Genomic DNA, 14,369 nt, shown 5'->3' on the forward strand with positions numbered 1-14,369 from the left:
CTGAAATTTCTGCATGACAAAAGAAACTGTCAAACCCTTAAAAGGCAACCTACCCAATGAGAAAAAATATCTGCAAATCCCACATATAAGAAGAGGCTAATATCCAAAATACACAAAACATTCCTTCAAACCTAAACAAAAACTGAATAAAAACTGGGGAGATATGTGAATAAATACTTTCCAAAAATGGCACACAGGTGATCAACAGACATGGAAAAAGTTGTTCAACATCACTAATTGTCGTCAGGGAAACATGAGTCAAAACCGCAATCAGCTGTCACCTCACAACTGTTGGAATGACAATCATCCCAGGGACAAACACCAGGTGTGGTCAAGAGTGTATAGACAAGGGGACCCTGTGCACTGTTGGTGGGCATGGATACTGGTGCAGCCACTGTGACAAATGTTATGGAGGTTCCGGAAAAAATTAATACAACTACCACATGACCTGGTAATTGCTCTACTGAGTATTTCCCTCGAGAACACAAAAACACTCCCTCAAAAAGAGAGATGCCTCCCATGATCACTGCAGCATTATTCACAATAACCAGGCATGGAAACATCGACCTTGGGAGCATTATGCTAAGTAACTCAGACACAGAAAGACCAACACGCAAGTCTCTCATGGACATTCCACATGGAATCAAAGAAGTACTGAACGCATACATACTGAGAACAGACTGGTGGTTGCCACATTCAGGGAAGGGGGGAAAGGGGTGAAGGTAGTCGAAGGTGCCATGTTTGAGTGATAAAATCCACAAGTCATGGAATGTTCTGTGCAGCATGGAGACTAAATTTACCCCCGCAGGATGGGGTATAGTCTCCCCTGCTATTTGAAAGTACAAGGTTCCTAGGAAACCTTTCATAGCAGAAATGGTGTAAACTGAAAAGGGAATTATCATTCATTTCTACAGAAAAATGAGTGAGCGTGCTCAGACTCCAAAAATTCCTTCTCTTTGACTCTTAGGCCTCAGCACACAACATCCTAACCTGAAATAAATGGAGATAAGGCACAACAGATGCTCACAGACCCAATTCAAAGTGCTGGTGGCTGGACGTGGAGAGCAGTGCCCAGGAAGGAGCTGGTTGGGTGCACGCCGCCTCTGTAGTGGCTCCCCACAAAACAGATGCTGAACACGATGCCCACTTTTTGATTTTTTTCATAAGAGGGAAATCCTCTTCAGGTTTCTTCCTGCTACTGGAGCTGGGGAATAACGTAGATCTTTCCAGTAAGCCCAGTATCTTACCATGAACTTTGAGAAAAGTGGGGGAGACTTGTATTTGAATGTTGTTGAGAGGATAGAGGTTCAAAGTTCTCCCAGACACAAACATCAGCAGATCCACTGTGAAAGGCACCTTCCTCAGCAGGTGGAACATGGACTACCTCCTTCCCCCCAGAAATCTCCTTCGCCTTGCTCGGGACAACCAATAAGAGCTGGGAGTTACCTCAATTCCTCCTTTCTCCTGTTCCCAATATCGAACCTATTGGCAAATCCTGTAAGCTCCATCTTCAATAGGTACCATGAATTGGACTAACCACTCCTTCCAAGGCCACCTGTCTGGTCCACACCAAAGCCCATCTCTTCCCTAAGTTCCTAGAAAACTTCATCATTGACCTCACTTGCCCATCCTCAACCTTATATCATCAGGGTCCCATGGGGTCATGGCTCTGTAATGGATTTTTGTCACCCTACTGTTACCTCCATTTGGTCATGTCCTAAGCTGTCTCCTATGGCCACAGGGCCTTCTTGCTGGTCCTGGACATACCTGGCATGCTCCTGCCCCAGGGCCTTTGAATATGCTTTCCCTTCCATTTAGAAGGCTCCTGATGGGATGTCACTCACCTTCTTTAGAACTTGACTCAAGCATCACCTTCCTAGTGACGTCTACCTGACCCCTAAGTGAATAGCAAGCAACACCTCCTCCCAGCCCTGTCTCCTTCTTTTTATTTCCAGAACAGTTATCACAGTCACCAGGCCATCTCAGCAAGGGAGAAACAAAGGCCTACTCGGATGGTTTCCTAGTCCAGAGCCCCGGGGGAAAAGGTGACCACAGCTCTTGCACAGCCAAGATGCCCGGGACAATGGGTCCCCCTACTGCACCCTGAAGACCATCAGGAAAATGAGCCATAAGAGGATCCACTTGTGCATGAAACCTGAAAGCAGATACTTTCCTCAAATCCAGGTGACTATACACACTTCCTCCCCTTGCCTGATGTGCTCATCTGAGAAAGCTGAGCAGAGAAGCATTCCAGGGTCCAAATCTCCCTCTGGCGAAAGTCCTGGAAACAGACATCTCTCCTCCCTGCATCAGCCACCTGTGATTGACATCTGGCATGCTCTTGTGCTGGGGCAGAAGGGTGCACCTGTCCCTCTTTCCTGGGACGTCATCACAAACCAGGCTTTGCTGCAGTTGTCAGGGAGGAACCAGCAGCAGGCCCCCTATGTTCAGTCTCAGTCTCGCACGTCAGGCCCACGAGGAACTAGAGCTTCAAGGACACTGGTGTGCTGTGTGGCCTTGGAACCTAATGGCAGGAGCTGAGCTTTCAGTTCCAAATGAAAACTGGCCTCCTGCACACAGCACGGGAAAGGGGAGGATTTCTCAGGGCTGTGGCTCTGGAAGAAGTGCCGCTGCTGGCTGAATTCACAGACACCAGGCAGAGGACACCTGCGGTGCCTCGTCTGAGGAAGCAAGGGGCACACTGGGCGAGAGTCCATAATGCTGCCTGTGGGCTGCTTCCCACCAAGCCACCTGCTGAGACGAGGGCCTGAGAAGCCAACAGGAAGCAAGTTTCCTATCACATCTGCAGCAGGAGGGATGGCCAGGGAGCAGAGCCCTGTCCCTGCACCAAGCTGGCCTGCCCATCACAAGCAAAGGCCCTCCGCCACAGCCTCACAGTCTCCCAGCTATCTGATCTGACCACCCTGCCAGGCTCACACCTGCTGACACTGTGACTCCTACAACCCAGAGACTGCTTTCCTCCCCAGCTCAGTGCTGCTCACAGAGAAGCCAACTCCAATCTCAGAAACGTGTTCCTTATTAGCTACGGAATTCCTTGGGTTTGCCTACACGGGCCCACGCAGGTGTCCCTTCCAGATCATTCCTCAGATACTCTAGGGTTTCAAGCTACCTTCAAGCTTCCCTTCAAAAGGCAGCAATGGGTCCGATGAGGCAGACCATGTGAGTGACTCTGGGTGCGGGAAACTCGGACAATACAACCCTGAACACCAACGCTCCCCAGTCCAAGCTTCAGACTCTCACTCACTGGGCACGGAGCACCACATCAGCATGAACCCTGCTCTTTCAAATCTCTTGTCTCCCTTTCTTCAAGTCAGAAACCAAGCTCCAGTCACCACTCTATTTTCCCTCCAGAGAAGGAAGGAAAAGGGGGGCACAGCACACTTCTATCCAAACAGAATGCCTTGTTCTTTCTCACATGGGCAACCCTGCATTGCCCGTACTAATGAGAGATCCCACAAGTTCAGCCCTCATATATATATTTTACCTCATGTTTTTCCATTTGATATTTGTATCTCAAAGTCAGTGTCTGGATTGCTTTCTTAACATCACAAGAATAATAACGACATGGTCACGTAAAGGTCTGGATCTCCATAACCAGACAACAATGGCTCTGGTTCAGATCAGGATGAAGACACAACCTCTTCCCATGAAGCAAAGCCTGGAGGAGAGCGGAGTGAGGATCCTGATACGCCTCATGGGGGATGAGTTTCTTTGCTCCATGGACTCGTCCAAGTGCAGAGGATACAGGCACCCTCTGGGTTCGTTCTGTTTTCTTCATAAATTCACAGTTCAAGTCAAAAGTGATTCAGTCAGGTTTCAGAGCCCAGGATTGGCCACCAGGTGAGCAGCAACCGGCCCCCACCCCCAAGGCCCTGCCACCAGAGAAGGCTACCAGGGGCCTGTGTTCCACTGGGAGCACAATGAGCCACTCCCAAGGCTCCTAAACAACCTACACTGCTCTTCCGTTTCTCCCTGTCACAAAGGGCACTGCACCTTGTTACACCCCTGAGGCTGTGCTTCACTTTAAAAAATAATTTCCTTTTTTTAAAAGATTTTTTAAATTAGTTTGACAGACAGAGATACAACAAGAGAGGGAATGAAGCAGGAGGAGTGAGAGAGGGAGAAGCAGGCTTCCTGCCGAGCAGGGAGCCCCCGCCTGGCTCGATCCCAGGACCCTGGGATCATGACCTGAGCCGAAGGCAGATGCTGAACGACTGAGCCACCCAGGCGCCCCTCAAAAATAATTTCCAAAATCAGAACGTGTTTCACGGAAGAGAAAAATATGGACCCCCACAAAGGATTCTTGGACTATTTCAGAAGACTGCTTTCCCATTGTTTAATTAAAACAGGAACGAAAACATAAAGATTGCCCCTTCCACTGGCAGGTCTGATTCACGTCACTGATTGAAAGAAGAGCAGGAAATAATAGAGAAACAGATGTTCTGATGACCCGTCATTTCTACCATCCAACTTTTGAAACATCACCCACATGCAAAGAATGAAGTCCAAACCAGCGTCTCGGACTGGCAATGCAGAGCGGTCTGAACTGGAGTGACAGGGTCAGATGACGAGGTCGTGTGTGTTGGGGGAGGCTGGTGGCTCAGAAGCAGGTGTTCTGCCAGCTCTCCATCTGCGCCTCACCTGTCCACAGCCAGGAACCTGCTCCCCACCCTGACCTGTCACAACTATCACACGGGGGACACGCAGCCACCCCGGGAGCTGGCCCTGCCCACACCCTCCTGCAGAATGCACTTCGCTCTCCTCCGGGACCCCTGTCCGCTCTATCCAGCCCTGGAGCTCCCCTGTCTGTCACAAAGCTCCAGGATCCCCCCCTTCCAAAATTACACTGGCCCAAGGCTTTCATGAGAAAGGCAGGAGGCTCCCTCCTGAATGGTTAACACCTCCTCTCCTCTTCTGTCGTGGTTCTCTGCACTTATCTTCCTCCCTGGGCAAACTGTAAGTCACGTATCAGTGGAACATGAACATGCTCTGAGATCTGAGTCTTTCCCTGCAGCTGTCCGAGGACTCCTTGTGCAATAAGAAACTAGCGTGTCCCACCACAGTGTGTTTGAAAACTATCATCTACAGAATAGGAGAATGAAAATCACTCCATTTTTACCTCACTCTTCATGAAGCAGAACACGGTCTTGTCTTTTCTTCATTGACTTCAATTCCAGGTAGTTTCCATGCAGCGTTCATTCCTTTGCTTCAGGGCTCGGGTTTAGTGATTCCTCACCTGCAGACAACAGCCGGTGCTCATCACAAGTGCCCTCCCTCATAGCATCGCCCCTTTGACCCTTACCCCACGCCCCTGCCCTCCAGCAACCCTCGGTTTGTGCTTCCTCATTTGCCTATCTTCCTGCCCCCACTGTGTGCATCTGTGCTCTTTCTGAAATTCCACAGGACTGAAGTCAGTGGGGATTTGTCTTCCTTACAGAGTTTGCTTAGCTTAGTCCACTCCAGATGCAACCGCATCCTTGCAGATGCTAAGATTTCATTCTTTGGGAAGGTGGGTCCTGTCCCATTGCATATCTATCTCCCCCATCTTCTCTCTCCATTCATCAGTGAATGGACACTGGGACTCCCTCCACAGTTTCGCTATTGTCAATAATGCTGCTATAAATATCACGGTGCTCTTACTCCACTGAACGTGCATTCTCGTGTCCTTTGGGTAAATACCTAGGACTGCGATTGCTGGATCCTAGGGTGGTTCGATTCTGAGCTTTTGGAGGAACCACCACACTCTGTTCCAGAGTGGCTGCAGCAGCCCGCATGTCTGCCAGCAGGGCAGGAGGTTCCGCTTTAAGCACGTTACCTGCCAGCAATTTCCTGAGGAGGAAACGGAAAACCTGTGGGATAGCCTGACTCACCCAGCGTCAGGCAAGCAGTTCCCGAAATTCACCTCAGGGTTCGTGACGCCAAGCCCCTTGAAGCCACCAGCATGGCTTCCCAAAGCATGCTTTCCCAAAGATTCTCCTTCTGACTTCACCACAAATGAAACTACAGAGAAAATATGGCATGTCCAAATGTCTAGACGATCCATTTTGTGAAACTAGAAAGTCAAGTTTAACTTTTAAATTGTAAAAGGCTCCTTGGAATCATTCAGAATTTTCCCTCTGCCCTCACTGTAACTCTTTAGATGAAAAGACTAATCAATTAGGAATCATCACCTTTGACAAATGACATCATCCAAGTCTCTACCTGACAGCAGACAGCCACCTAACTCTAGATGCCGGCCAGTCCTCCACAACCTCGGCCCAATGGAATAAACACCATTAGATGAAGGAACAAATTATATGTTAAAAACACAGAGGAAATCTCATCTTCCCTTTCTAATCAAAGTGATTGTCTATGAAAGAGATGTTCCAAATACCTTTGTAAGCCAGAAATGAACAGAAAAAAATGGGACCCCCTGCCACTTTCTCCCTGTAGGGAAACTCAGGAACTCTGGCACCCGCTCTAGATTGCTGACAGCTCCTTAGTTTGACTTTGTGGCTCCATTAGAGAAGGGAAAAGCCCAGGAGGTTTGGGGTTAAAAAAAAGTTTTACCTCCCATCCTGACATGGATGTGACATTGCACCTAATGTACCTGCCGCTTTCTCTGATCGCTGATGTCCTGTGACAAACCACAAGACTGACTCAGACGCTGAGTTCAAAACTTCGGGTCTCATGGAGCCAGAGTGGGGAAGTGTTGTCAGGTGGAGATAAGAAGGCACCTCTGACCCAACACCTGCTCCAGTTCCTGCAAGAGGGGGAGACACGTGCTTGTTTCTTAAGCAGTAATTAGCTTCATTCTAAAGTTGACCAATGCTATTTTCCTTTCTGGAAAAGTGAAGTTGCTCTTCCAAAAAAACATTCAATCTTTTCCAAATGCAACATGAGTCAGGTCTGGTTTCCTCCAGGCTCCACGCCCTCACTAAGAGGCCCACCTCCAGAATCCTGACAGCCTATTACCACCATCCCCAGGGACATGGGGCACAATGCTGAGTTGGTGGACAGCTCTAGGGGTTGTTACCACCACTCTTGAGCCTAGGGAAACAGAGACTATACAGCTCACCACTGCCTCCTGGACAAACAAGCTGCATGTGTCTCCTCTCAGGGTCTCTCACCCAGCACCTCACCATTGCCCTCAGTGCGGACAGGCTGCACTGACACATCCTCCAGCGTCTTTTGCACTGTAGCGTCTTTTGCACTTTTGCCTGCAGTGGTGTGAACCTGCATTGCTGGGCCTTCCACTGTCTTGCAATGCAGCTCACAACTGCCTCCACTGGTCTCAAGCCGCACTGGCACATCTACCATCACCCAGACGGCAATTCAACACTGCCTCCAGTGGCGGAAATCAGCACTGCCTCTCCTTTCCATGCCTTGCACTTTATCTGTCACTGCACCCATTGTCAGGAAGTTCCAGCATCTCGCCCACTGCAGCTCAGCCCTGCCTCCCTTGGTGGAAAACTGAACTGCCCCATCTTTCAGCATCTGTTGCACTGGAGTTCAGCACTGCCTCCAGTGCTGGAAAGCTGAATTATGAGAGCTGCTTGATGGCATGGCAGTGCAGAATTCTGTCACTGGAGATAGTGCTGAGCTGCATTGTGAGTGCTGCTGGGAGACATGCTAGCGCAGCTTGCATCCACTGGAGACAGTGATGAGCTCCAGTGCGAGGTGCTGGAAGAAACTGCAATGCACTTTCATGGCCACTGGATGCAGTACAGAGCTTCAGTGCAAGATGCTGGAAGGAGTGGCAGTGTTGGTTCCCGACACTGGCAGTATGAGATCTCAGTCCAAATCTCATGAGAACTCAGGTAGTTCTCATGAGATTTTTACCCAAATATCGTCAGAACTCATTCCACATACCATGAGATGAGAACTTATTCCAAATCCCGAGACATCTAATGCAAAATTGCCAGAGAGCTCAGTCTAAGTCTTATGAGAACTCGGGCACTTCTCACGAGATTTGTATTCAAATCTCGAGAGAGCTTATTCCAAACCTCATAAGATCTCAATCCATATCTTGTGAGATCTCAGTCCAAATCTTGTGACACCTCTGTCCAAATCTCCAGAGAGCTTAGTCCAAATCTTGTGAGAACTTGGTCCAAATCTCATGAGAGTTCAGTCAAAACCCATGAGATCTCAGTCCAGATCTCAAGAGATGTTGGTGTAAATCTCATGAGAACTTATTCTAAACCTCAAGAGAGCTCAGTCTAAAACTCCTGGGAACTCGGGCAATTCTCATGAGATTTCTACCCAAATCTAGAAATCTCCTGAAAACTCATATATTGTGTGAACTTATTCCAAATCTTGAGAGATCTCAATCCAAATCTCCTGGAAACTTGGGCGGTTCTCAATGAGATTTCTACCCAACTGAATCTCAGCTCTCAGTTATCTTACAAACTGGAACATCACACAACAATGTCTAAAGGGCTGGAAAGATACAGACCTAGCCAGTTGCTCATACCCAAGACAGGATCGTCTGGCCAGATGCCAGAGTGGCTGCCCTGCAGACATGCCCTCAAAGCTATCAGGGCGAGCCCCCATAAATGTTGTAAGCTTTCTGGAAGTTGATTTAGCAACATTTAGGGAAAAGGCAGAGCCAGTGTGTGGTCCCAAAACTCCCTTCCAGAGGCCCCTGGAGAGAGAATTTATGGTCTACTGCATCTCCAGTCCCATCCTTGACATTTATTGGCTTTTTGATGAATGTGACAGCAATTTTTCTGTCAAGAGGTTCTCATTAGGGGCCTGGCAATGTTCTTTCCGACCATTATTTTACTCAGTATCATGCCTGGTCACTGGGAGGAGAAGAGGTTCCATTTCGCATCAGTCTTTGTGGCAGCTGAGAGCTGGGGCAGGTTGGGGGACTGGGCAGATCACACCGACACTCCCCTGTGCTAACAGTCACCCAGCGGGCATGCAGAGAATTGGGACAAATGGCCAGTCTTTAATGAACGGCCCCTTCCCTGGCACCATGCCTCTCCATTCCTTTAAGGGCATATTTTAGGTTTGATTCTGTTTCTTTTTGAAATAAATTATGGGGGGGCACCTGGGTGGCTCAGTGGGTTAAAGCCTCTGCCTTCAGCTCAGGTCATGATCCCAGGGTCCTGGGATCAAGCCCCGCATCAGGCTCTCTGTTCAGCAGAGAGCCTGCTTCCTCCTCTCTCTCTCTGTCTACTTCTCTGTGATCTCCATCTGTCAAATAAATAAATGAAATCTTTAAAAAATAAATAAATAAAATAAAATAAAAAAATAAATAAAATATGGGGCTTCTGGGTGGCTCAGTCATTAAGTATCTGCCTTCGTCTTAGGTCATGATCCCAGGGTCCTGGAATCCAGCTCTGCATCGGGCTCCCTGCTCAGCAGGAAGCCTGATTTCCCTCTCCCACTTCCCCTGTTTGTGGTCCCTCTCTCACTGTGTCTCTCTCTGTCCAATAAATAAATAAAATCTTTAAAAATAAATAAAAATAAAATAAATTATGGAGAAATTATTGGTGAAATAATTGCTAGGACTTACTTCTGGGAGGTGACAAATTCTCACCACGAATGACAAGTCTGCCTTGGCAAAGTCTGGAACTCGCAGGCATTGAAAGAAGGCATTCTGTTTCCTTCACAGACAGTTTATTTCACCCCTCAAATGCACTATCTTAACGAGACACGATGGTACAGGAAAGCACATGGAGGCATCTCCCCTTCTCATCGCTTGTCAGCAACCATGTCAAACCTCCACCTGCCCACTCTAGCTTCCCTGCCCCCCAGATAGGCAAGTCTAACCCAGAAGGGCACCTTTTTTTAAAAAAGGCTTTTAATTATGAACAATTTCAAACACACGGAAAAGTTGAGAGAAAGTGTAATACACTACCATGTACTCAGATTTTCTCTTTTTTAAAAGATTTTATTTATTTTGAGAGAGAGCACAAACGAGGTGGAAGGGCAGAGGGAGAGGAAGAAGCAGGCTCCCCGGTGAGCAGGGAGACTGACAGACAGATGTTGGGCTCTGGACAGATGTTGGGCTTGATCCCAGGACCCCAGGATCACAACCTGAACTTAAGGTGCTTCACTGACTGAGCCACCGAGGCACCCCAAGCGTGTACTCCACTTTAACAGTTAATACTCAGCTTTATAACAATTATCAATGGATAACGTACTAATTCTCATTGCCAATCTTCTCTCATCCTCCCATCCCCAGACTATTTTGAAAGGAACCCCAGAGTTGGCTCAGTAGAACAAAAGACGCTGCTATCATCTAGGAAATTCCAGGCCATTTAGGAGCTCAGTGTCAGGAACCAAGGTCAAAGACCAAATATTAGAACAAAAGATGCTCCTAGTGCTCTTACCAGGAAATCACAAGGGTCTCAGGAGCTCTGTGCCAAGAACCAGGGCAGAGACTAACACGTATGTTTTCTATGATCTGTTAGCAAAACTTATCATATACCTTCCTTCCTCTGTTTCACTCCCCTACTCCTGCTCCCTGGGATCACCTTCCAAACTAAACCACCTGTTTGTCAACTTGGGGCTTGGGTTCTGCTTTCTCCAGGAAACCCAGGCTAAGACATCAACCCAGGAGAGGGGCAAAGGGAGTTCTAAGAATGACAGCAAAGGGAAGTCCCAACATGATGTCCAGGCAGGAGGCCTGGAGAGAAAACAGCCCCAAAAGAAGGAGACTAGAAGCTTCCGGAAGGATATGTCCAAGAGATCCACCTAAAGTCCTATGTCTGACATTAGATATGACCCACATGTGGAAAGCTGTCCTGAGAGGCCAGAAAGAGGGAGTCGGAACAGCATGAACCTGTTTAGGTCATCGCTGTTGACTTTCAAAGAGCATTGCAAAGGTAAGAGAAAGTTAGTCACATTAGTCAACATCCTTAAAAAATGGCCATACTCTATACCCTTTACCCTCAGGAAAGAATCAGAAATTTAGAAGCAGCTATATTTTATTTATTTATTTATTTGAGAGAAAGAGCATGAGCAGGGGGAGAGGGTGGGGAAACAGAGGAAGAGGGAGAAGCAGGCTCCCCGCAAAGCAGAGAGCCTGATGTGGGGCTCGATTCCAGGACCCTGGGATCAAGACCTGAGCCAAAAGCGGATGCTTAACCAACTGAGCTACCCAGGTACCTGAAAAAAGGTTTTATGAAGAACTGTGAGCAAGGGTAACAGTGAGTTATAGTAACAGCATATACCACTGTTGATTTCCCAGTTGTGAACATGGCGCTCTAAGATGGTAACATTAGATGCTGGAAGAAATTACAGGAGCTCTGCACTATCCTTGAAACACATCAGTAAATCTAGAGTTATTTCAAAATAAAAAGTTCTTTTAGAAATTTTTAAAAAGATGTTATTTATTTGAGAGAGAGAGAGAGCATGAGAAGGGGGAGGGTCAGAGAGAGAAGCAGACTCCCTGCTGAGCAGAGAGCCCAATGCAGGACCGGATCCTGGGACTCCAGAATCATGACCTGAGCCAAAAGCAGTTACTTAACCAACTGAGCCATCTAGGCACCCCAAAACTTTTTTTTTTTTTTAGTGATATCCTGTGGGTCCTGGGTGGCTCAGTTGTAAACATCTACCTTCGGCTCAGGTCATGATCCCAGGGTCCTGGAATCAAGTCCCCAGTCGGGCTCCCTGCTCAGTGAGGAGTCTGCTTCTCCCTCTGTCTGCTCTTGCCCCCTTGCTCACTCTCTCTCTCAAATGGATAAAATCTTTTTTAAAAAAATAAAGGGATAGGGCGCCTGGGTGGCTCAGTGGGTTAAAGCCTCTGCCTTCAGCTCAGGTCATGTTCCCAGGGTCCTGGGATCGAGCCCCACATAGGGCTCTCTCCTCAGCAAGGAACCTGCTTCCTCCCCTCTCTGACTACTTATAATCTCTACCAAATAAATAAATAAAATCTTTAAAAAAAAAAAAGAGATATGCAGTTGTATTCGGATTCTTTGAGAACCAGAACCAACAGGACAGTGTGACAGAGATCTCTAGAAAGAGATCGATTATGCAGAATTGGCTCACACAGTTATGGAGTCTGAGTGGTCCCACCATCTGCAGTGAGCAAACTGAAGACCCAAAGAGCTAGAGCTACTGGTGACATTCAAAGGTGTAGAGCCACGTTGCAAGGCCTGAGACCCAAGCGCTCTAAGGGCAGGAGAAGACTTGATGTCCAAGGTCAGACAGGGAGTGTGGGAATCTTGCCCTCCTCCAGCTTATACAGAAGGAAGAGGAATATTTAATCATCAAATAATGTCTAAATTTTGGGGTACTATGTAAGGAAGGCGTTGATCCTATAAACCAATATAAGCCCCACCTTTTTAGGTCATCGCAAGCTCAGTAAAAACTCAGTGGCCCCAGACATTCGCTGAATTAGAACGACTGGTATCTATTTCTTATTCTCCGTACAAAGCCGCAGTTACAAACTTCTCCAGAAGAGGGCGATGGTGCCTTATCTCTAGACAGAAATCCCAGCTGCCTAACTTAAGTTACTGTGGATGGAAAAATCACGTTTGCTTCTTAGTCCTGAGAATGAATGTAACTTATTTAGCAGGTTATATAGTAAACTTAGTTAGATGTTAGATCAGGCCAGGCGGTGGAAAGGAAGAAGCTTATAAACAGATTATGTGTTGTTGTTGTTGTTGTTGAAATAATAATACAGTTGGCGACCTCATAGTGTGCTATAAAGATTGTTCCTGACTATTTATGTGGGGGTCCCCCTTAGAGGAATGGCGCCATATCAGGGTTTCTCAGGCCCGGCACAATGGACACTGCAAGCCAGCTCCTCCTTGTTTGGGGGCCCTCCTCTGCCTTGCGGGATGTTTAGCGGCACCGCAGCCTCCCCCAACTAGAGGCTGGCAGCACCCTTCCCCCACAGGTGTGACCACCAAAACTGTCTCCAGACTTTGGCAAATGTGCCTCCAAGGAGGATGAGGAGGTACAAAGTCACTTCCAGCTGAGAACCGGTGCTCTAGGTAATCATCAGTCCGTTTAACCCTCACGGTTTCTACGGTGCTAATGGGGCCCGTGAGGCGCTTTGCACCCTGTCCAGGGCCAAGGATGTGAAAAGGAATCATTGGTTTCTTGAGAGCTTTCACACATCGTAACTTGGGGCAGCTGCTTCCTCTAAACCCAACCCCACTTCAGAGCAGAACTCAGCACCTTCCACTTCCCCCAAGTGGACTGAACTCTCGGAGAGATATATGGAAAAATGGAAGGACGCGAAGGAGAGAAGCCCCTTCATAAGACTCTCCCTGTGACATTTCTGCTCCCGCCCTATGCCCCCCCACAATTTCTGAGCGGGGGCCCAGTCTGGTTTCAGCTCCAGCTCACCCTGCAGCACACTCTACCCCCAGACACTATCAAAGTATCCCAACCAATTAAGATGTCCCCCCTTCTTGTGACGCCTTCATCCACCTCAGTGTGTAGATGAGCATACCACGTGATGGTCCCCAAGCCTCCCAGTCGTGAGTGATGGGAGCAGGGCTCTGACTCCAGCCATGGAGACGGCGCCCCCGTCAAGACACAGAGGAATAGTGCCAAGAGCTCACGACACATTCACGGTTTTCATGTTCATTTCTCATGTTTTTGTGTTCATTTTTTTTTTAATCAGAAAAGGGCCACTGTAAAATAGAATTTTTTTTTCCTTTGGACAAAGGGACCTATGAAGACAAATGTACATATGGTCCCCCAAATCACCCTACAGCCCCGATGCTGTTAACATTTTTGGTGAGGGTGTCACTGGGTCCACTGATCTGTGCCCAGTCTCACTCCAACAGAAAGCTAACCTTAGCTCTGGGGGTGGGGGGGATGTAGAGGTACATATCTTCTCTATGACGGGGTCGGTGGTATCCTCTTCAAATACTCATTTATCTACTCAACAAACATTTCAAATGGCCTGCTATGAATGAAAAAAATAATAAATTTCAAAATAGTAATAAACTTGTGGTTTAAAGAATACATTAATTCCAAGTTATAAAAAATGAAATTCTACACGCAATCCTTGAGTCACCAGGATCTTACTAGCTACTTTTCCAACACTGCAGGGGGCAAGGGTGGGGGAGGGCAGGAGGAGGGTCACGTGTCATGCATTTTACTGCTGCAGTCTCTTTCCTTATTGCTGGAGTGGGGGAGCAATGGGAGTTATGTCTGTCTCAGGCCAGGCGAGATGTGGGGTGGGATTTGGCCTCTCGGTTCGGGTCTGATTGGTTTCATTTGCTTCATTCTTCTTCCCTACTCTGAGAACAAAAAGAAGTAAAGGGATTCCTGCCTAGGAAAGAAATTCTATCAAAACTGACTATGCTACTTGGCCGTTCACGGGTCTCAGGGTCTGGGTGTTTGCTGCAAGGCTGTAGTGTTCATGGGGGACTCTGACTCAGAATAGTACATTT

General features: G+C 47.8%; 1 long non-coding RNA gene across 1 annotated transcript in view; it reads right to left on the reverse strand.

The window, feature by feature from the left end:
- Positions 1–14,369, reverse strand: part of LOC308347254 — a 71,543-nt gene that overhangs the window by 16,856 nt on the left and 40,318 nt on the right. The window contains exon 4 of the long non-coding RNA XR_013967235.1: positions 5,141–5,257. This is a non-coding gene — a long non-coding RNA (uncharacterized lncRNA). The remainder of the gene's footprint in view (positions 1–5,140; positions 5,258–14,369) is intronic.

Source organism: Martes martes (assembly GCF_963455335.1).
Source record: "Martes martes genome assembly, chromosome: 8".
NCBI lineage: Eukaryota > Metazoa > Chordata > Mammalia > Carnivora > Mustelidae > Martes > Martes martes.